The sequence below is a fragment of the Phodopus roborovskii genome, unplaced genomic scaffold, assembly GCF_943737965.1.
Source record: "Phodopus roborovskii unplaced genomic scaffold, PHOROB, whole genome shotgun sequence".
NCBI lineage: Eukaryota > Metazoa > Chordata > Mammalia > Rodentia > Cricetidae > Phodopus > Phodopus roborovskii.
This window is the reverse complement of record NW_026126407.1, coordinates 12,533,937-12,555,059: the sequence shown is the minus strand read 5'-3', so window position 1 is coordinate 12,555,059 and position 21,123 is coordinate 12,533,937. Positions and strand designations below refer to the sequence as shown.

Below are 21,123 nucleotides of genomic sequence, written 5' to 3'. Positions count from 1 at the left end.
TGTTTTGAAGGTGTTTGTTTTATTTTTTGAGACAGGGTCTCACTATATAACCCTGGCTGGCCTGAGTAAAGCACACTGTCCTCAAACTCAGAGATCCACCTTCCTCTGACTCCTGGAGTTTGAAAAATGCACCATCTATCACAGAACACAGGTTTTAAGCAGTCTTTACATGAAACTTCTTGAAAATATAGTTTTAGCTGTTATATCATCTTTGTCCCAATACTTCAGTATCAACTAATTCTAGCAAAATTTTTAATGTTTTTATTACTTCACAAGTGATTCTCAATTTTCTTGCTAAATCTTGGGTGAACTAAATGTTTACTATGGTTTTTCTAATCCACAAACTAATCTCACAGCTTATTTTTGGCCCTTCAAGCTGAACCATTACCTATGCCAGAATTCTTTTATTTAAACGATCAACATTAGACGTGGTGTGGCGGTGTAAGCCTGTAATTCCAGCACTGGAGAGACAGAGGTAAGAGACTTAGAGAGACAAGAAGATCAACAGGAGTTTCAGGCCATCCTCATTTACATAATAAGTTTTATGTCAGCCAGAGCTACACAGCAAGACCCCACTTCAAAAAAATTTTTTTATCCAGATTAACAGCATCTAATCAAGAATAAGTCAGAGGGGAAGGCTAAAGGTGCACTTCAGTTGGTAAGGTACTTGCCTAGCTAGCATGCATAAAGCCCAGGGTTCCACCCTCAATACTGCATAAAGCAGAGTGGCTCAGCAGATCTGTCTGTAATCCTAGCCTTCAGCAGGTGGAGGGAACAGAATCAGACATTCAAGGTCATCCTTGCCTACATTTGGTTGGAGGCCCAGCCTAGGCTACATGAGACTTTTCCAAAAAAGTAAAATAAATATTTACGGGAACAGTGATGGCTTGCTGTTAAGCATGCTTGCTGTTCTTCCAAAGGGCCAGTGTTAGGTCCCAGCCCCCACAGAAGGTGGCTCACAACCATCTGTAGCTCCAGCTCCAGGGAATCAGATGCCTCCTGCCTCTGTGGGCACTGCATTCACTTAAACATACCCACATGCACACACACACACACCTAAACAGAATTAAATACAATAAAATAAATATATCTATTTAAAAAAACAAGTAGGAGAGGGCTGAAGAGATGGTTCAATGGTTAAGAGCACGTGCTGTTCTTGCAAAGGACAACAATTTGGTTCCCAGCATCCATATCAAGCAGATCACAACCCCCTGCACCTCAGCTCTTCTGCTGGCCTCTACAGCCATGAACATTCACACATATACACATACACAAATTCTAAAATGAAAAATAATTTAAAAAAAAAAGAAAAGAAAAATAAACCAGAAAATCAGCCTGAAGCCAAACTATACACTATCTGGGTGACCAAGGGGTTACCCAACTACTCAGTACCTCATTTCCTTACCTATAAAAACAGAAAAATTAGTGTGTTTTTAAGACTGAGTTACTATTTATTCAACACTCGGAATGAAGCCTGGTACATAGTGAACACGGCATAAATGTTAATTCAATGATAAGAAACTAGTAGGCCAGAAGCAGGCTGAAGTTAGACCACAGACAGAGTAAACAGACTTCCACATTTAAAAACATGTAGGAATCCTCAAATGCATTTCATTACAGAAAGGTCTCTAAAACTTCTCTCCTGCAATATGCTTTATGAGCTAGATCAAAAAAAAAAAAAAAAAAAGCAGGGTTCTCACCCTTTAGTTATAGTGTTTGTTGATCCCTGTCTGACAACGCCCAGCTTTATCCCACTACACCTATTCATCAACTTTATCCTTCTAAAAATTAGGTCTTTTATAAATAACAAAATGTGCTACCACTGCAGATAATTCCAGAACTGTTTCAGAGACTATGTGGAGTTTGCCCCCAGTTACATTGGGAGGATGTGCTCACTGTCATTTGAGATTATGTAAATGGAGAAAAGTAAAGCTGCAGAAAGTTTGCCAATGTCAAATTTTTCACTGCTTTAAAAAACTGCTCAAATGGCACACCTACAATCTTCTGAGGCTGCAATGCAGGCAGCCAAGTGTTCTCTGTTCATCTCAATCTTCCCTTAACACTATGTCTCAGAGTGTGAGTCTCAAAATTATAACTTTTAACACAGACATTATCACACTTTGTAAACCTTCAGCTGACAATTAACTCACTTGGACTCTAAACAGCCTACCCAACATTCCTTATGGCAAAGATACTCTGTGCAATATTAAGGAAAATGCTTTTACACGACAGATTAACATATAATCAGAATGAAGTCGGTCCCATCAAAACTTTTCTCCCTTATGAAGTGCCTAGAAGCTCAAATCAGAAGTAATTTTAACTTTAGTCCTCAGTCCTCAAATTTATTTTAACATGGTTTAAAATGCAAATGAGCTGGGCAATGGTGGCAGACACCTTTATTACCAGCACTTGGGAAGCAGAGGCAGGCAGATCTCAGTGCGTTAAGAGGCCAATCTGGTCTACAAAGTGAGTTCCAGGACAGCCAGGACTGTTAGAGAAACCCTGTCTCAAAAAACCAAAAATAAAAATAAAATACAAATACAAATAAGTTTTGTTGGTCTCATGAAAGCATATTCAGGTTTATTTTATTTCAAATGCTCTATATCCAACTTCAACTTATCTAATTCAAAACAGAGCCACTGCAGATTTAGCAACTTCTACTTCGATTATGTCCATCTCTAATGGGGGCTAAAAGTTTTCTTTGTTCCTTATGCATTCCCAGTCTAAATGAAGTTTTAGCAAAAACTTGGAAGAGACACCCCCAACTCGGTGTCCTTTGGCTTCTCTTGACTCCTCAGTTTAATGCTGCGTTTTACCCTATCAACTTTCTGATTTGGCAGACACTGCCCTATCTCTTAAGTGAAGTGGAAGCAACATAATTTATGAGACTAATAACCTGTCACTCATGAGCAAGTGTCAGGTAAGGTTTTCTAATAACTGAATGGTGGGGTTTTTTGTTTTGTTTTGTTTTTGTTTTTTCTGGTCAGTTTACTCGAAAATAAGTCATTACTAACTTCTGGTATTGTGTTTGACAACCCAGTGTTCTGGCTTCTTTCTGACTGAAGAAGGTAAATAATAGAAAGAGAAACCGGAACCCTGAGCCTAGAAAGGTAAACTCTGATCCAAGATAAGCTTCTCACTAGTTGGTGGAACCCAAGTTTAAAAAAAAAAAAAAAAATCCCTTAATCGCCCCTGCATCTGGACTCAATTTCCCCATCCAGCAAAAAGTTACTTACAGAATCCGACACAAGTGCAAACAACAATATGTTCCAAAATGTTTACATACGCTACAGGAACGGACCATAACAATGAAAAGAACCCTCACAACCCTCACTCGCCTTCAACTTAAGGGGTTAGTTACCGCATCGTTTCCCAGAGAAAAATTAGAGGCGAGTCCAAGCACCGGAGCCGGTTGGTGACACTTTCCCCAACTCCAGAGCGGGTGATTAGCAGTTCGGGGCGGGCAGTCACGAGACTGCCAGTAGCTGCCAACGCGGGCTGCTCCCGCTCTCGCCTCGGACATAAGGGGCGCTGGGAAACCAAAATCCAGCCCGGCTCCTAACCACCCTGGCGGCTCAAGGGAATCCAGGGTGGGTGGAGCGAGAAGCTGGGCGCGCCGCTGCCACCCCAGCAGGGCCACTCCTCGAGCCGTCAGCGCCTCAGCCCCCCAGTGCCACGTCCTGGCCCCTGCCCCTCCTCTGGAAGCCCGGGACTCGCTCTCTGGCAGGTGCCCCTGGCAGGTGCCACACCTCCGACAGTGAGGAGGGGACAGTTAGAGCGGATCAACAGTTGCTCTAGACCAGCTGCCCCAGAACCCGAGCCTGGCTCGGCCCAGCGGGGCCTGAGACGGTCAGGCCGGCTCCCCAGGGGCAGGCCTCGGCACCGCCCGCCCAGCTCGACCCCAGGGGCTGCCTCACCGCCAACGTGTCAAAAGCGCATGTTCGCCGCCGCTCGGCCGACGTCTCCGCTCCGCTGGCCTGGCCAGGCCCGCCCAGCCCTTCAGCTCTGCTCCCTTCCGCAGCCCTGAGCTCCACTCCGCGTACCCCCGCACCGGGCTCCTCCCCGACACGTCAGGGGCTCCCTGGGTGTCGGAGGCCATTCTGTGACGCACGGGGGTGGAGTCTGGAGCATGCGCAGAAATACGGTGCGGGGAGGAGCTGCGGGAGGCAGGCGTCACACGGTGCCGACCCAGGCCCTGCGCGCTGACGTCAAGCCCGCGACACAGTCCTGCGCAGGCGCCCCCGGCCCCTGCAAAGAGTGGGTTAACCCTCTGCGGTCTCCGGAAGCTGTGCTGTTGTCGAGAGTAGTTCCCCAGGGTAAAGAGCGAAGCAGGAGTAAAGGACAACTGGCTCATAAAGGAGACAGGAAAGATACGCAACTGTCCATAGAGTGGAAACTTCAATGGTAAAAGGTATTTGGGGAACAACGCTCAATGTAATTCTAATTTCTGTGCTCTTGGGATTAGCTTTGAAGTTGAAGACACAGCAACATAGCGTAAGACGAGCTGCAAGGTGAAGCCTACGAAGCTTTTTATACTTTTGAGAGAAGTGAATATAAGCAAAAAGGTGCAAGATGAATTTTTAAGGAGAACTCAAATCGATGAGGAGCAGAGGAGAATTAGTGGCGACTAAAGCACCTTGAATCAGACTGTGAAGTATATAAGGGGTTTTTTTTTTTTTTTAATTATGAGTTCACTGTGCTGTTCCACTGGCAGTTTTACCGGTTGTTCACTGCCCTGCATTGCTTCATCATAGTAACTCCAAGTTACTCTCGTTGTACAAGAAAGAAACAGCAACATGAAGTTGTTGCCCCAAGGTCACTCAACTACAATGAGAATTCAAACTCAGGAACCATACTATTATCCACTACTATTCGGACATGAAGTGAAGCAACGCCACTAACTGAACTAGACTATGATGCTGAGTGCTTTGTGTACATTACTACCCTTTAGCCCTCAACAACCCTATGAGGTTGGAGTCATTAGCTCTATTTTCTATATTGTAACCTAAGACTCACAGGCCCACCTGGAACAGCTTGGAAACTCAAACTGGAGCTCTGCTTTCCTGCCTGAAGCTGTCTGTGCTTCATCTAACCAGATCTCAGGCAGGGAAATAATCAATGAAGGCTTTCCCATAGACGCAGAAAGACATGAACATTCCACCCGGAAGAGGAAAAGATAAAGCCTTCAGCTTCTGTCCTGCCTCCTGGCAGAAGTGCTAAGAAACACACTGAGTCACCTAATGACAAGCCAGGCCCTACAGAAAACATTGACATCATCTCCCAGGCTGCTGCCCCTCCCATTTGCTCTGGCCCAAGGACTGGTGTTTATCAGTATCTTTGTGTCATCCCCATCTTAATGAATGGGCTTAGCTTGGCAGAACCCTCAGAAATCAAAGGCCCTTCTCTGATCTTCCTCATTAGCCCAGGAGCTGGAATAGGGTCAGAGTCAGCAAACTGCCCCACCTTCTATTATGCCAATCAGCCTCAAAGGAAGCACAAGTTATACAACCAGCTTTGTAAGGGCAGAAAAAGGGAGGACTGCCATACCCTTCTGCCTTGGTAAAACATTCCAAACTAATTTGCATAGGCTCCAGCAAGAGGTCTTTCTTATCCTGAGTCAGAAAGCTCAATGTCACAACCTGAGAACATGCATAAATAACACAACATCTCTGCTACAAATTCCAAAATACAAGAAACAGATCAGGTTCCACCCTTCAAACGGGTGGAGGGTGATCAGCTATCAGAGGGAGCTCTGGGACCAAGTCAGGTCCAACTAGTGAGAATGCTAGAATTTGACCAATCACATATTCAAAAAAGGTAATCAGGGTTTCTGTTGCATCGATGAAAAATCATGACCAAAAAGCAAGTTAGGGAAGAAATGGCTTATTTAGCTTGCACTTCCATATCACTGTTCATCATCAAAGGAAGTCAGGACAGGGACTCAAACAGAACAGGAACCTGGAGGCAGGAGCATGGATGCAGAGGCCATGGAAGGTGCTGCTTATTGGCTTGCTCCCCCCAACTTTCTCAGCCTGCTTTGCTATTGAACCCAGGACCCTCCCCCCCAGTAACCACAGCTGGGCATTGGTGGCACATACTTTTAATCCCAGCACTTGGAGGCAGAGGTAGGCGGTTCTTTGTGAGTTTGAGGTCAGCCTGGGCTTCGGAGTGAGTGCCAGGATAGGCTCCAAAGGTATACAGAGAAACCCTGTCTTGAAAAAGCCAAAAGAAAATAAAAAAGAAAATGCCTTACAAGTGGATCTTTTGGAAGCATTTTCTCAATTGAGGTTCTCTCCTTTCAGACAACTAAATCTAGTGTGTCACATTGACCTAAGACTAGCCAGCACAGTAATACAGTGCGTACAAACGTGCTATGAAAACATGAAATGTAACATGATTAATAAATCAGGTAAACAAGACACCTTAATCAAAGGCTCACTGGGTTTGCTGGTGTATGCCTGTAGTCCCAGAAAGATCCAAGCCAGCCTAAATCATGACATAACAGCACCCTGACTTAAAAAAACAAAGCACGCACATACACAAAAAGAATACTTCATTCAGTCTAATCTTTCTTATCCCTTTAATCCATATGGTTTTTGCTAATCCTTAAGGGTACAGATAAGGTTGAATGAGGAATACTCAGTAGCCATCTGATGGCTAATGATCTGTCTCATATGTCCCCCTGAAAGTCTCTCATGCCTAAACCCCACAGATCTCCCCGTTGCTTCAACTAAGATTTCTAGGATGATTTCTGTTTGTCATCTGTGCCATGCTCTTCTAGTCACTGAAGCACGAAGTCTTAATGATCCCCCTCACTGGCTTACAATTCACTTATGTAGTCACCACGTTCAAACCCATTCATTTCCCACTTCTTTCTCCCTGCGTTGTCCCCCAGTCTAAAGCCTCCAGTTTACCTGGACTTCCCACCCCCAGCACCCCTCCCTTAAATGGCATCTTGTTCCACCCGAGCAGTCTTTACAAAATATCCCTAGAATTCCACTGTATACAGAGCATCACTGCTTCAAAAGTTGACTGGTCTCCTTGTTACTTTTGTATGAAAGATGAACTACAGTCTAGTGGTCAGAGCCCACAGAGCAGCTCCAGCCCACTGTGACAGTCTGCATCCTGCAGTTCCCCTGAGTCTAAGCATACTGACCATTATGCCTCCTGTAATGATCTGAATGAGAATGGCCCCTAGGCTCATATATTTGGATGTTTACTTCCCAGTTGGTGGTCTGTTTAGGGTTAGTTGCAGGCTTGTTGGAGGAGGTGTGTCCCCCAGGGAGGGCTTTGAGGTTTCAAAGGTCCAGGACAACTCGAGTCTTATTCTTTCTCTCTGACTCCTGCCTACAGACCAGGATGTAAGCTCTGCTACTCATCCAGGGCCATTGCCTGTCTGCTGTCATGCTTCCCGCCACGATAATCATGGACTGACCCTCTGAAATGATAAGCAAGCACCCCATTAAGTGCTTCCTTCAATAGGTTTCCTTGGTCATGGTGTCTCTTCACAGCACTAAATAGTATCTAAGACTCACTCCCAGAGGAGAGTTCCCTTCCTCTCAAGGACCATTTTATCCCACTGCCCTGTGAACTGTGGTTACTTCCGAAGCTAGATCTGCCAGCTTTCCGTCTCCCTTCTTTAGTCTCATTTACAAGCTTCCTCCTCCAGGAAGCCTTCCCTGATACCCAAAACACAAATAGAGTGCCACATAGTTCAAAGAAAACTTACAAGTACTGCCATCAAGATGGCTGAGCTTGTTAAGTTGTTAGCCTACAATGTATGGCCAACTGACTTTGATCCCCTGGTTCCACATGATAGAAGGAAAGAACTAACTGTTCAAGTTGTCCTCTGACTTCCCCTCCCCACCCTGTCCATAGAGTTTATATTCTAATAGAGAAGACTGTCATTAAACAAATAAAAGCACAAAGAATGATAGCTAGGGCCAAAGGACAAAGAGAGGCAGAAAGTGTTCCCTAGCCAAGCATGGTGATTATGCCTACATACCTAAGAGACTAAGGCAAGATTGCTGTGAGTTCAAGGCCAGCTTGGAATACACAGTAAAACACTGTTTTCTCTCTGGAGACAGAGGCAGGCTGATCCCTGGGCGTTCGAGGCCAGCTTGGTCTACAGAGTGAGTTCCAGGACAGCTTCCAAAGCTACAGAGAAACCCTGCCTTGAAAAACCATAAAACAAACCCCTGCTCTCTGGGTGGAAACAGGACATAATATCCATGGGATTGTTTTTTCTTCCATTAAGTTGTCAAGACCCTTTCAGCAAGAGGATCCAAAAGATATGTAAAACAAAATTTAAAATATGCATATGTGTTAGCTAAAGGAATATATCATATTTTTTTCACCTTCCTGGCATGGAATAGGCAGGCACTCAATAAACTTAGCTGGACGGATGACTAGCTACCTACAGAATGCCAGAGTCTTTGACCAGAGAATGTATTTCCTCTTCCAAGATTGTGAATGACACTTGGTTGCATTTAATAGTTTAATGCCAAAATGCCCAATTCCTAAGCCTAGTATGATGGCCTGCATGAAGCTGAGGTAGAAGGATTGTTGGAGAATAGCGTGGACAACGATAGTGAGCACTCGGCATCTGTTCTCAGTTCCAGACCTTCTTCCTGTTTTCTCTTTCCACTATGTCTGATGGAGAATGCCATCTGCTTCTGGCCCTTGGACCCTTTGTCAAGGGCTATTTTTCACCCTCTGCAAGTCTGCAAGTATCCCTTGCCGAAAGGGGGCTTTTGGGGAGATGGCCGTTTCAAGAATGGGGTCCTTTGTGCAGCCTTGGCTGTCCTGCAACTCATTCTTTAGACCAGACTGGCCTCAAACTCACAGATCCACCTGTTTCTGCTGTGATTAAAGGCGTACCACCACCATCCGTTGAAAGGGGGCTCTTGAAAGCAAGAAAAAGGGAGAGCATTTAGGTTGGGGCTGCAACAGACCTTCCTCTCACAGGCCTGCCCTGATAGCTGCTCCCTGGAAGGGAAGAGTCCTTTTCCTTAACTGAGAAGATTACCCAGGGCCTCAGGAGAATCTCTGCCCAGCCACTTACCTTCCCCTGGTGGGACCCGATATACTACCATTGACCCATCACTCCTGGGGTCCGTCCTGATTTCTTCCCCAGCCGCCTACCTGGCTTTAAACTGTGTGACTTTCCTGGCTGCAGAGGCTCCAGTCTCCCAAGCTTCAGCCTTCAGCCCTGGTTCCAACCGTAGCCTATACCCTGGAGTGGCAACTACCTGCCCAAGAAAGAATTGCCAACACTGTTCAGAGCTAATTTGGTTAACACCTGGCAACAACAAGAATTGTTGACATCACATTTACATAAACACTGTGACTGTCCCTGGAGGGGGAAAAAAAAAATGATACCTGCTCACATACCTTACACAGACAAGGCGGGCACCTGCTTTGCCTGCTTCCAAACCGGAATGAAAAGAAATGGAATGTTTCTAACCAGCCTGGGCTAATTGTATCACACAATCTCAGCCTAATTCCCACTACTGGGTAAGCCAATGAGTCAGCTACTGGCACCCAGAGATTATGCATTCATCCATTCAACAAATATTTATTGAGTGCCTAGCACTGTTCTTAGCCCCAGGGAAAAGCAACCAACAACCTGGAGGTTTTCTAGGTTTTATTTTTATTTGTTTGGATTTTTTAAACAAAACTAGTAACCCAGGCTGACCTTGTACTCAATCATCCTGCCTCGGTTTTCTAAGTGCTGGGATTCCAAGTATGTATCCTGCCCAACTTCCTTTGGGTGGGGTGGGGGGAGAGATTGTGTGTGTGTGTGTGTGTGTGTGTGTGTGTGTGCACATATATTTCTGTGAGTGTGCTGGATCTCCTAACTAGGGTTACAGGCAGCTGCAAGCTGCCATTTGGTTGCTGGGAATTGAACCCACCTCCTGCAAGTTTTCTAACAATGAAAGAAGAGAAACAGAAAGTGCCAATGTCACATTAGTATGTCAAGCAGTGACATTTACTGGTGAGAACAATTAGCTTTTCCATATTTTGCATTTAAGAAAGGCAGAATTTAGGACAACATATGAATTTGCCTCTTGTCGTGGTGCCTGGCATACACTGAGCACTGACTGTTGAAGAAATAGAAAGTCTTCAGATATTTTAAGACCCAACTCATTTCCATGACTCTATTCTGTTATTCTATCTTGAACCTTTTTCTGTTTTTCTTTCTTTTATAAAATTATGCTAATGCTGGCTGCTGGTGGTGCATGCTTTTAGTCCCAGCACTCGGGAGACAGAAACAGGTGGATCTCTGTGCCAGCCTTGTCTACAAAGTGAGTCCCAGGACAGCCATGGGTTTTACACAGAGAAATTCTGCTAAAAAAGAGAGAGAGAGAGAGAGAGAGAGAGAGAGAGAGAGAGAGAGAGAGAGAGAGAAAACTATCCTTATAATTTAGAACACTAATAAAACAGTAAAAAGTGAGTGAACAACAAGACATGTTAATGGGCTGAAGAAATGGCTCAGCAGTTGAGCCTCTTATAAGAGAACCCAGGTTTAGTTCCCTAACACCCACATGCTGGCTCACAAGCATCTGTAACTACAGTTCCAGGGGACACACACTCCCCTCTGACTCCAAGAGTACTGCATTCACATGGTGTGCAGACACACATGCAGGCAAAACTCTTGTGCACATGAAAGACTTAGTGAAAGGAAAGAAAGAAGGTGAAGTAGAATCATTTGATAGCCAAGCTGAACAATGTGTTGATAACACGACGTTACAGAAGGGTATTAGTAATGAGAACGTCCCCCCCATGTTCAGCTAAATGAATAAAGTAGGTAATAATACATATAGGATTCCATTTCCGCATAGAAAAACGTACATTGTACATTAGAAAAAAGGTCAAATGATGTCAATTAAACATCAGCAGTGTTCATCTTCAGAGCATGAGCACAGCTTGTTTCCTCATTCCTTCTTGCTCTCTCTGTCTGTCTCTTTCCCTCTCCTTCCTCTCTGCATTTTGATCAAAAATATATTAAGTGGGTAATGATGTTTCATTCTCCTACAACAACACAACATCTAAACGTAAAGTACATTCATTTCCTCCACACCCTTTGCAGTTTCTTAAACTGATGGGTTTAAGACTTTCTTTTAAGGCAGCCTTTGAGGCAGGTGTGCTGGCACACACACACTTGTAATTAATTGAAGCAGTCAGTGGGCTAAGGCATGAAGTCTGAGGCCAGCCTGGGCTGCAAGACAAGTCCCTGTCTCAAAATGAAGCAAAACAAATAAACCAAACCACAGCGTTTGAGCTGGTGCCTGCAGGAGGTATAAGAGTGGCCTGGGCCTTCCTGAGGTTTCACTGGGAAGTTTCCCAGTTCTATTGACTTGTTCACAAGAATTCACCTTCCTGCCATGACTCCCTAATTTAGCCCAGCCTGATAATATGCACAGCTCATTACCTTATATGTAATTACTTATGCTCCAGTCTAAAGATGTAACATTTCCTCCCTAAAATCTTTCAGGGGTTTTGTTTGGGGTTTTTTGTTGTTGTTGTTTGGTTTTTTTTTGGGGGGGGGATAAGGTGTCACTGTGTGTAGACCAGGCTAGCCTGGAACTCAAAGCTGCCTCTCTCTACTTCCAAGTACTGGGATTAAAAGTGTTATATGGAGAACATTTTCTGCTCAGAACTAGGAATCTGGCTTATTCAGGGATGTTCATACCACAGAAGCTAATTTTGATTTCCCCATGCTGAGTTGCAGAAATGAAACATCCCAGGTTTCATGTTCACCACAGAAGAATGTCCCTTCTATAAAAAGAAAATAAGTGTCCCAGCAGAGGGGACAGGCCAAGCAGAGGGGAAATCACTGCAACACTTCAGACGGGGTAGGATGAAGAGAGAATGGAGGGTTCCCTGTCCCCAGTGTGTCACTATTTCAGTAATCTTCTAAAGATCACATGTGAACAGAATGGCTATAAGATAGACAAGGGAGGGACATGAGAACCAGAGGCCCACACACAGAGGTGACCAAAGAGTGGCAAAATCCACCCCCAGCCAAGGGTGTAGGTAGGCCTCACCCCTCTCCAAGGCTCCACACCCTGCTTTGGGAACCCAGGCATGTCTCTGCCGAGCCGAGCGCCACTCCTCTGCTCTGCCTTAGGAACAGAGCCTTCTTTTTTTTTTTTTTTTTTTTTTTTTTTCATCCAGGCCTAACCAGCTGCCTTGCTAGTTAGTGACTTTGCTTGGGTTATTTCCCATTTATGGACCTTAGTTTCTCCATCTATGAATTAAGCAGGTTGAACTAAATGGCAGTTATTGACAGTGTCCATGAATCAGGACCCATTATGTCACCTATCCAAGCATTCTCCTTGTAGGAATGAGGGCTCTCCCTACATTTGTCCAGACTGCTAGACATGGTGACTGGACCAGTCTCCTAGATAGATGGTTTAGGTGGCCAATGTCCCTTCCTCTGCCCTAGGGAAATGCTGTCCTTGAAGAATGTATCACTTTAAGTTCCTCTAATACCCAGTGTATTCATTTCCTGTGGCTATGGTAACAGATGACCTCAAACTGGGTGGCTTCAAACAACACATACTTATTCTCTTGTACTTCTGGAAGTCAGAGATTCCAAATGAGGTGCACAGAGCTATAAAATCAAGGTATTGGCTTGGGGGGGGGGTGGGGACAATCAGTTCCTTGGCTCTCCTGGTTTCTAGAGGCCACAGGATAGGCTTAGGGCACATCACCCCATATGTTGTGTCCATTATTGTCCATGTGGACCCCCTAAATCCATCCTCTAAGGATCTTTAGACCATATTGGGTTCACACATCTAATCTAGTTTAATCTTCCCATCTCAAAATCCTTAATCATATGTGCTAAGTCTCTTTTGATGTACACAATAACATACAGGTCTGAGGACTAGGGTGTTGGCATCTTTAAGGAGTTATTCTGCCTCCCACATCTGACATCCACATATACAATCTTTGCCATTTGTGCATATCATCTTACCTGTCTAAAAAATTAACTGAACCCCACCTTCGTGTCATCCTAAACTGCCACATCAAAGAAGCCAAGAAACTGACAACAGTCATACCCCCTTGACTTGAGAAAAGAAATGCATAACTATCAAGATTTCAAATGTTTACCTCTGTACCATATAAATCACTCCACATGCCACCAATAGCACAGAGGCCACACTTCAGGGAATATAAATAGGATCCGGCTTCCTGGTTTTACAGAAAAAGTTAGCATGTCTGAGAATGCACACCAGAAAAACCTCAGGCACTCCCCCAACTTCTCCCTCCTGTCTCTGTACTGACTAATCTCAACTGGAGGGTATATCAGCTTTTCTGATAAGCATCCCAGTCATTCAGATAAGCCCTGGCTTCTTTCCCTTTTTGTTAGCTCAGAGGTACTCAGAGCTTTGTCTTCTCTTCCAAGAATGAGGTTTCCTATTGTCTCCCCTGACAACCTATATCTGGGGATCTGACTTATCTGTGTTCAACAGTAGCCTGTTTACTTGACCCACATCGGGACAGCAGCCAGCTTGAGGGAAGACTAAGCCAAAAAGTGGGGGGTCAGTGGCCAGCGGTGACTTTGTACAATGCCCCTTGGCATCTTTCCCAGCTGCAGAGTGAACTCTGAAACTACTTTTGAGAAGACAGAGTTCTTTCTATAAACAGTGTGGGATGACATAATTATCCTCATCTTACATAACACTCAGCATATAATAAAAATAACTATCGAATGTTGGATACTTACTATGGGTCAGACCCTGTGGTGAGTGCCTCACGGACATCACACCAACCCCGTGAAGTATGCGGATAAGTGTTCCCACTCTTAGAGATGAGAAGACTCGGTGTCAGGGAAGTTAAGGCAACTTCTCCAGGATTACAGTTACTATGACAAAGCTGATTTTCAGAGAACTTCAGAAATCCAAGAAGAGCAGTAACAACACTGAAATTGAGCAACCTGCCCAAGGACATAAAGTTAGCAGACTCAGCCCAGTGCTGGTAGCACACAGGAGCTAGAGGCAGGTGGAGCTCTGTGAGTTCGAGGACAACCTGGTATACAAAGTGACTTCTAGGAAAGGCTTTAAAGCTATACAAAGAAACCTTGTTTCAGGAAGAAAATAAAAAAAGCAGGTTCAGAGACAGATTCAGACCATTAACCTCAGACCAGTCCATTTCTGCCTCTCTTTAGCTATAGTTTCTTTCTTTCTCTGTTTTGGTTGGTTCGTTAGTTTGGTTTTTTGAAAGTTTATGTAGCCCTGGCTGTCCTGGAATTCACTCTATAGACCAGGCTGGCCTTCAACTCACAGAGATCCACCTGCTTCTCCTTCCCAGGTGCTGGGGTTAAAGGTGTGCACCACCACCACCGCCTGGCTTGAAGCTACAATTTCTTTAACTGCCTACGAAGTGACTTTCTTTTTTTTAATCTATGCATCATTCATTCCCTGATGCTTTTGCCCTTTATCATTTCCATGCTAAAGGGAAGCAGTGAAGGGGCTCCCAGACGAACCCTTCTCTATGCTCCCCTCTGACACAGAACACGAAAAATGCCTATGAATCTACCTGCATTAATTTGGTTAGTAATAATTATTTTAAAATATTTTTAGGTTTTTTTATTTTATGTGCATCTTGCCTCCACATAAGTCTGTACATAGAATATGTGCTTGGTGCTGAGGAGGTCAGAAAATGGCATCAGATCCCCTGAAACTGGAATTGCAGGTATTTGTGAACTACCATGTAGGTGCTGGAAACCAAACCCAGATCTTCTACCAGATCAACAAGTGCTCTTAATAGCCGAGCATCTTTCCAGCCCCTGAAATTAGTAGTAATTTAACCAAAAGAGGATTGAAATTTACCTCCAGAAAATAGATTGAGCAGCTACTTCATGGAAACATGATTAGGTGAGGTCATAAAAAAGACACTTATTAATGAAATTCAGCCTAGAGGAAAACTGGCTTAGCGGTTAGTAGAGCCCAGAGGACTGAACCCAGTTCTCAGCACCCAAGTCAAGCAACTTACAACTGCCTATAACTCCAGCTCCCAGCGACCTAACAAGCTCTTCTGGACTCCAGGGCACCTGTACAGATTTCCACAAATCCACAAACAAAAACATACATACTCACATAATTGAAAATAAAAAATAGAGTTGAAGAGAAATCTCAGTGGTTATGAGGACACACTGTCCGTGTAGTGGACTCTCCCCAGCACCCACGCTAGGTGGCTCACAACTACCTTTAACACCAGCTCTGGGGAATCCAATACCTTCTTCTGGCCTCCAGGGACATTGACACACTCATGCTCAGACCCACACATATACATACTTAGTAAGAAAATAAACTTTAGGCTGACCATACTGACAAGCGTGTCTTTAATCCCAGCACTTGGAGGCAGAAGCAGGTGGATCTCTGAGTTCGAGGCCAGCCTGAACTACAAAGAGAGTTCCAGGATTGTCAGGGATGTTACATAGAGAAACCCTATCTCAAAAGACAAAAATAAAGAAAAGAAAAAGAAATAAACTTTAAAAATAAATAAATCTTTTTAAAAAGAAGGTAAGTATCAGCTGGGTGATGGTGGTGCACATCTTTAGTCCCAGCACAGGGGAGGTAGAGGCAGGAGGATCTCCGGTCTGCTGAGCAAGTTCCAGGACAGCCAAGGATACACAGAGAAACCCTGTCTCAAAAACAAAAATAAAAAGTAGGTGAGTACCATCAATATGTAATCAGCTAGGCTAATGGTATGTACATAAATAGGATGCTGTACAATCACTATAAATGATGCCTCAGACTGTGGGTGACAGTATGATTTAGCAAGTGAATGGCTCCACTTCTAATTTATCAATATAGACCTACAGGAAGAAAGATTGGGAGGACGTAGTGGTAAGAAGCTCTGGGTGAGCTACACTTCCTTTTTTGTGTTTGTGTTTTCTGTTTTCTACAATGAGCCCATATTACTTTCATAATCTAAGGGATGAAGGATAATCAAACACTTTAGATGTATCACTAGGAGTTGATATTTTCTGAAGCCTGATCCCTGAGTCTGAACATACAAAAAGGGAATATAGCTCTATGCTGGAGACCTTGCCTAGCATTCGGGAGGTTCCAGGTGCAATCCCAAGCAGGAGAGGGAGGGGGAAGAAGTAAGAGAAAAGAAATAAGGGAGGAAAGAGAGAAAGGAAACAACAGACAGAAAATAGCCCTTTCCAGAGCTGGCTATGCAATTTAACAATGATCCTAACTTAGTGGATATGAATAAATAGGTGATCATAGAGGAAATATAAACGGTCAATAAACTGCTAACAAGTTCCTGCACGGCACTATACTTGTATACAAGTATAACTGCTATTTACATCTGCTATTTACCACTGATTCAGACACAGACTTCACAGTCCAGGCAGCAGGTAAGCTTTTGCCAACCCTGCCCAACAGGATAAGTTGAGAAGACCCAGGAGAGGTTAGATCATTTCACCACAAAGAGAAAGGGGGTGTGAGGAGAAAGGAGGCCTTCAAGTCCATGATGCCTCAGCCCCTGCCATGGGTAACCCCTCAAAATGCTGGTAGCCTCTCTTATACCCTCCAGGCCGGTGGAGGCGGTCAGAGAAGGTCAGAAGGTCAAAGAATCCTTTTTTTGTTTTTTGTTTTGATTTTCAGGACAGGGTCTCTCTGTGACTTTGGAACCTGTCCTGGAACTAGCTCTTGTAAACCAGGCTGGTCTCCAACTCAAAGAGCTCCGCCTGCCTCTCCCTCCCCAGTGCTGGGATTAAGGGGCTTTTGTTTCTTTGTTTTTTTTTTTTTTGGGGGGGGGCCTCACAGTTGGAGGATACAGTCCATGCTGGCAAGGAAGGGAAGGCAGCAGCGTGAGGTAGTTGATCATGCTCAGGAAGCAGAAATAGATAAGGCTGGTGGTGCTCAGCTTGCTTTTTGTGTGTTTCCTTTATTCAGTTTGGGATTCCATCCCATAGGATGATGCTACCCACAATCAAGGTGGGTTTTCCCTCTTCGGCTAAAGCTTAGGAAATTCTTCAATGGGTTTCCTGACCACACAGCCTCATCAGGATGTGAGCACCCTACACACAAGCTCAATAGCCAAACACACACACACACCTGATTATTAAATAAAAACCTGAGGCAACTATCAATTCCAGTAGCAAAAAGTAAAATTTAAAAAAGAACGTTATCACCATTATCACTGTTGTAATTTTAAAAAAGCAGCACAAGAGAGAAAGATACTACGTGACAGAGCTCAAGTGGAGGGATTTTCATTAGGGAAAGGAATCATAAAGCAAAAAGGGGAGTGGGGAGATCAGCCTCTAGGGACAGGAGCAGAGAGAGAAAAGAGAGGCAGAAAGGGAGAGAGAAAGAGAGGCGGATGAGAGGTAGACAGGTGGTGCGCTTAGTGGCTGCAGCTGAGGGTGTATCCCGTCAGGACCCCACAGGCAGACCAGTACAGATGCCTGAATACTAACAATCACCATCCTCACAGTTCAGAGAACAACAGCAACATAAACATGCTGGGAGGATGGGAACAAAAATATGGGTAGCTGATAAATGAGTTCTGTATCCTTGCCTTTTATTAACAGAAAACTAAAAAATAACCATGCAGGCCAGATGTGGTGACACATGCCTTTAATCCCAGCACAGAGACAGGGGAATATCTGTGAGTTTGAGGACCATCCAGGACTACACAGTGAAGCTGTGTCTAAGAAAGGAAGGAAGGAAGCAGGGAAGGAAGGAGGGGGGATGGAAGTCACAGGACAGTAAATCGTATTCAACATTAAAGATTGTATTGAAAGTCTGTACGTCAATTGGGTATGATGGCTCATGCCTGTAATCCTAGCGCTGGTGTGTGTAGACAGGAAGGCAGGAGTTCAAGGCCATCCTCGGCTACACATCGAGTTCCAGTCGGCCTATGCTACATAAAAATCTGTCTCTGAAACAAGACATTTATGTTGAAGCCAGGCGAGAGTGTTGAAAGGGGGCGAGGTGGTACACACCTCACTCAGAAGTCACAGGCCGGAAAACAGAGACAGATTCAAGGCCAACCTGGTCTGCACAGCCAATTCTGGACCAACGACTTGAGACCCTGTATCAAAGGGGGCTGGGAGCCCAGAGAGATAGTGAAATAAATGGTTAAAAGCATTTGCTGATCTTGCAGAGGACTGACTCCGGTTCCCAGCATCTACATGGAGGCTCACACTGTCTTTTAACTCCAGTTCTAGGGGCTTCTAAGGGCACCTACAGTTGTGTGCACATTCCCACCCTCAGACACACATAAAAATAGATAAATTCTTAAGCTTATATGTCAAAGTGTTCATATTTAGGGGTACACTCATGAAAATTTTCAGTGTGTCTGTGCCATATTGTTTACCAAATAAAATATTATCATGAAAAAGTATGTCTAGCTTCATTTAAAAAATGAAATAAAGATAGCCCCAAGCCTTGAAAAATACAACCTTACAGTGTAGAAAACATTTTCACAATCATTTTTCTACAAGCTCTATGCAAATTCAAGTAAAATAAAGATGCTTTGTCATCTGTCACAAGAAAACAGACTGAAAGAAGCAATCAGCCCATAAGCAGCTAAGGATTTAGATGTAGACAAGACATCAACACAAGTCCCTCCCTTGTTCAGCCCAGCATGACAGCAGTGGCTCACCCTAACTGTGACTCCATCAGCTCCAGGTAAACTTGTCTGAACCCAAAGAGCTCCCCAGCCCCTGAAGAAAGACTAGCAGGCATCCCAGGAAACAGAAACCAAATCAAGGCAATCAGAATCCAGACAAGGGAAGACACTGCACTTTTAGAAAAATCTGCCACAGCAAACTTCTAGTGTCACCTGCCACTAGGGACACAATGTTTACAAACAAACATTGGCCTGTGACCACCATATGGACAGAATGGGTCGTCAGACACCAGAAGCCTCCACTCTGCTCTCTCTCAGGCTAGGCCCAGGCTACCACCCAGTCTGTCCCCCTCACCCCAACTCCCCAAAGTCACATCACATGGCACCTGGTGGCAGGTCCTCAGCTGATCTGGTTCACAGCAGCACGTGGGGGCCACTGGGGGCCAGCTGGAACAAAGCAGAAGTCAACAGGAAGAATGAGACTCAGTCATGCCTAACAAGAGAGACTCTGGGACAGGAAGTGGGTTTGAGCCAGGAAGGCTGGGGCCTGCTGTCAAGAAGTGAGGTAACCCTGCCAGCCTTGTTACTCAGCTGGAGTTGAGCAAGACTCAGAGCTTGGGAAAGGGAGTAATGAATTCCAGCCGTGGGTTTGCAGACCGAGCTTCAGGGCTCCTCACCTCTGCTGCATATGTGTGAGCTGCTGGCTTTCCTCTCGCCCACTTTCTTGCCTTTGCCCCTGAATTTGGGATGGTAGAGTCAACTGACAGAGCATGCTGAACCCAGTAAAGCACATATTATACCATGTGGGAGCTCAAATTAGGGCTGGGTGTGGCTCAATGGTAGACCACTGGCCTAACCTGGGTTCTGTGCCCAGAACTGAAAATCAAAGCAAACCACAGAGAGAGGAGACGAAACAATCTTTAAAGTCAGGTAGCTCAGACTTTGCATTGCTACGTCTCATGTTCCTTCCTCCCATGAATTGCAGGTAACTCCAGTACCACCAACGCTTGGCAATGTTTGTGGCTTAAATGGGACAATGTGTATAACTGGCTCCATATAAGTCCTGAGATACAGTGAGTCCCTTGAGCTGTCAATATTGTTCCTTCTCTGCCTTTCCAAGGCTGGTCCATTTTCTAAGTCTTTATCAGATCACATGGGCCCATCCACATCACTTGCCTCCACAGTGACTGCATACTCCCATGCCCATTATTCTTACCAAGTACAACAGGAACTACTGATAAGAGTGGGCACTGATAACATAGTGAAGTTACTGGCTGGTTATGTTTAGCCTATAAATGTCCGTCTAATGAAAAACAAACAACAATGCCCTATCGGCAGTTAAGGACACAAAACAAGACGCTTTCGTGAAAAGTCCTTTCCCATGTGGGTGTCTTTCTTCCCAAGGTTACCCAGGGAAAGCAGGAGCTGTGCATATTTGCCTCTCTGTGCCCAGGAGGAGTCAGCAAGTACCGGAAGTTAGTCTATGCATGTTTGTGGACCTGTTGATCCAATGGAAACATGGCCCCTATTTAAAGCTGTTCTTAGTCAACCCAGTCCTCCAGTAAGAGAACCGGGCCCAATGTGGCATGGTACCACAGACAGGTAGGCAGACTCTAGGGTTGCACAGACGGCAAGGGAAGTATAATCTTGAGTGACAGTAATACAAATGATAGCCCACAACCTAGGTTGGAGAGAGGAGTGCATTCATGGGTTAGAACAAAAGTGACTTCATCATGGCTGGAATGTATCCAGTTTATTTTAATATCAAAGGGTTGGATGCATTCCTGGGACCAGGGTCTGGTTGTACAAAGCCCTACATTTGACTCTAATGGTTTTTTATCTATTTGTGGTTTGTTGGGAGACTATACAGGAAAAACCAGCTGGGGTTACTCAGTGGCAATCATGGTGGCTATGACTCAAGATGTCTGTGGTCACGTCAAACTGAACCCATACTAAAGTATCAAGCTTAGATACCTGAGCTGAGCTGAGGAATCCATAGCAACAGGGCTAGAGTTTTGTAGGTTAGGGCAAAGCTTTACACGAAGGCAAGGCCAAGGCCACTCTGGTATGCCTTTAGAGCCATTCTCACAATCCTCCAAAAGCTCTGAAAGATGTGAAAAATCTGTGTTCTAACCAGGTGGTGCACACCTTTAATTCCAGAACTTGGGACGAAGAGGCAGAGGCAGGTAGATCTGATTTTGAGGCTAGCCTTGTCTACAGAACGAGTTAAGGACAGCCAGGACTACACAGAGAGTCTGTTGCCCCCCCCCAAAAAAAAGAGGAGGAGGAAAAGAAAAGGGTGTATGCCAAAAGCTTCCAAGCTGCCTGAAGGCCTCTTGTCATTCACCCGTCCACCTCCAGAAGAAACCTGCTAAGCCTGCTAACCCCAGCACCCCCTCAAATCAGGTTTGCTACCTGCTGACCAAGAGATGTGGCTCCTGGCTCTCTACCCTCATCTCCCTGACCCCCTTCTTCTCAGATGATGGCTGTCCTGACAGCTGAGATGGGTTCTATCTGATG

The 21,123-nt window shown here is 44.8% G+C and overlaps 1 protein-coding gene across 4 annotated transcripts in view; it reads right to left on the bottom strand.

Annotated features, from left to right (window-relative positions):
- The window catches only part of Ndel1 (nudE neurodevelopment protein 1 like 1), a 49,164-nt gene extending 30,049 nt beyond the window's left edge, over window positions 1–19,115 (bottom strand). Inside the window, exon 1 of one of the 4 annotated variants that reach the window (XM_051180328.1) lies at window positions 18,990–19,115. The gene's annotated coding sequence lies outside the window, so the exon portion shown is untranslated. Of the gene's footprint in view, window positions 1–3,917; window positions 4,095–9,144; window positions 9,261–18,989 lie in introns of those variants that run through there. The other 3 variants (XM_051180327.1, XM_051180330.1, XM_051180326.1) reach the window with 3 other exon arrangements.
- Window positions 19,116–21,123: the final 2,008 nt, after the last annotated feature.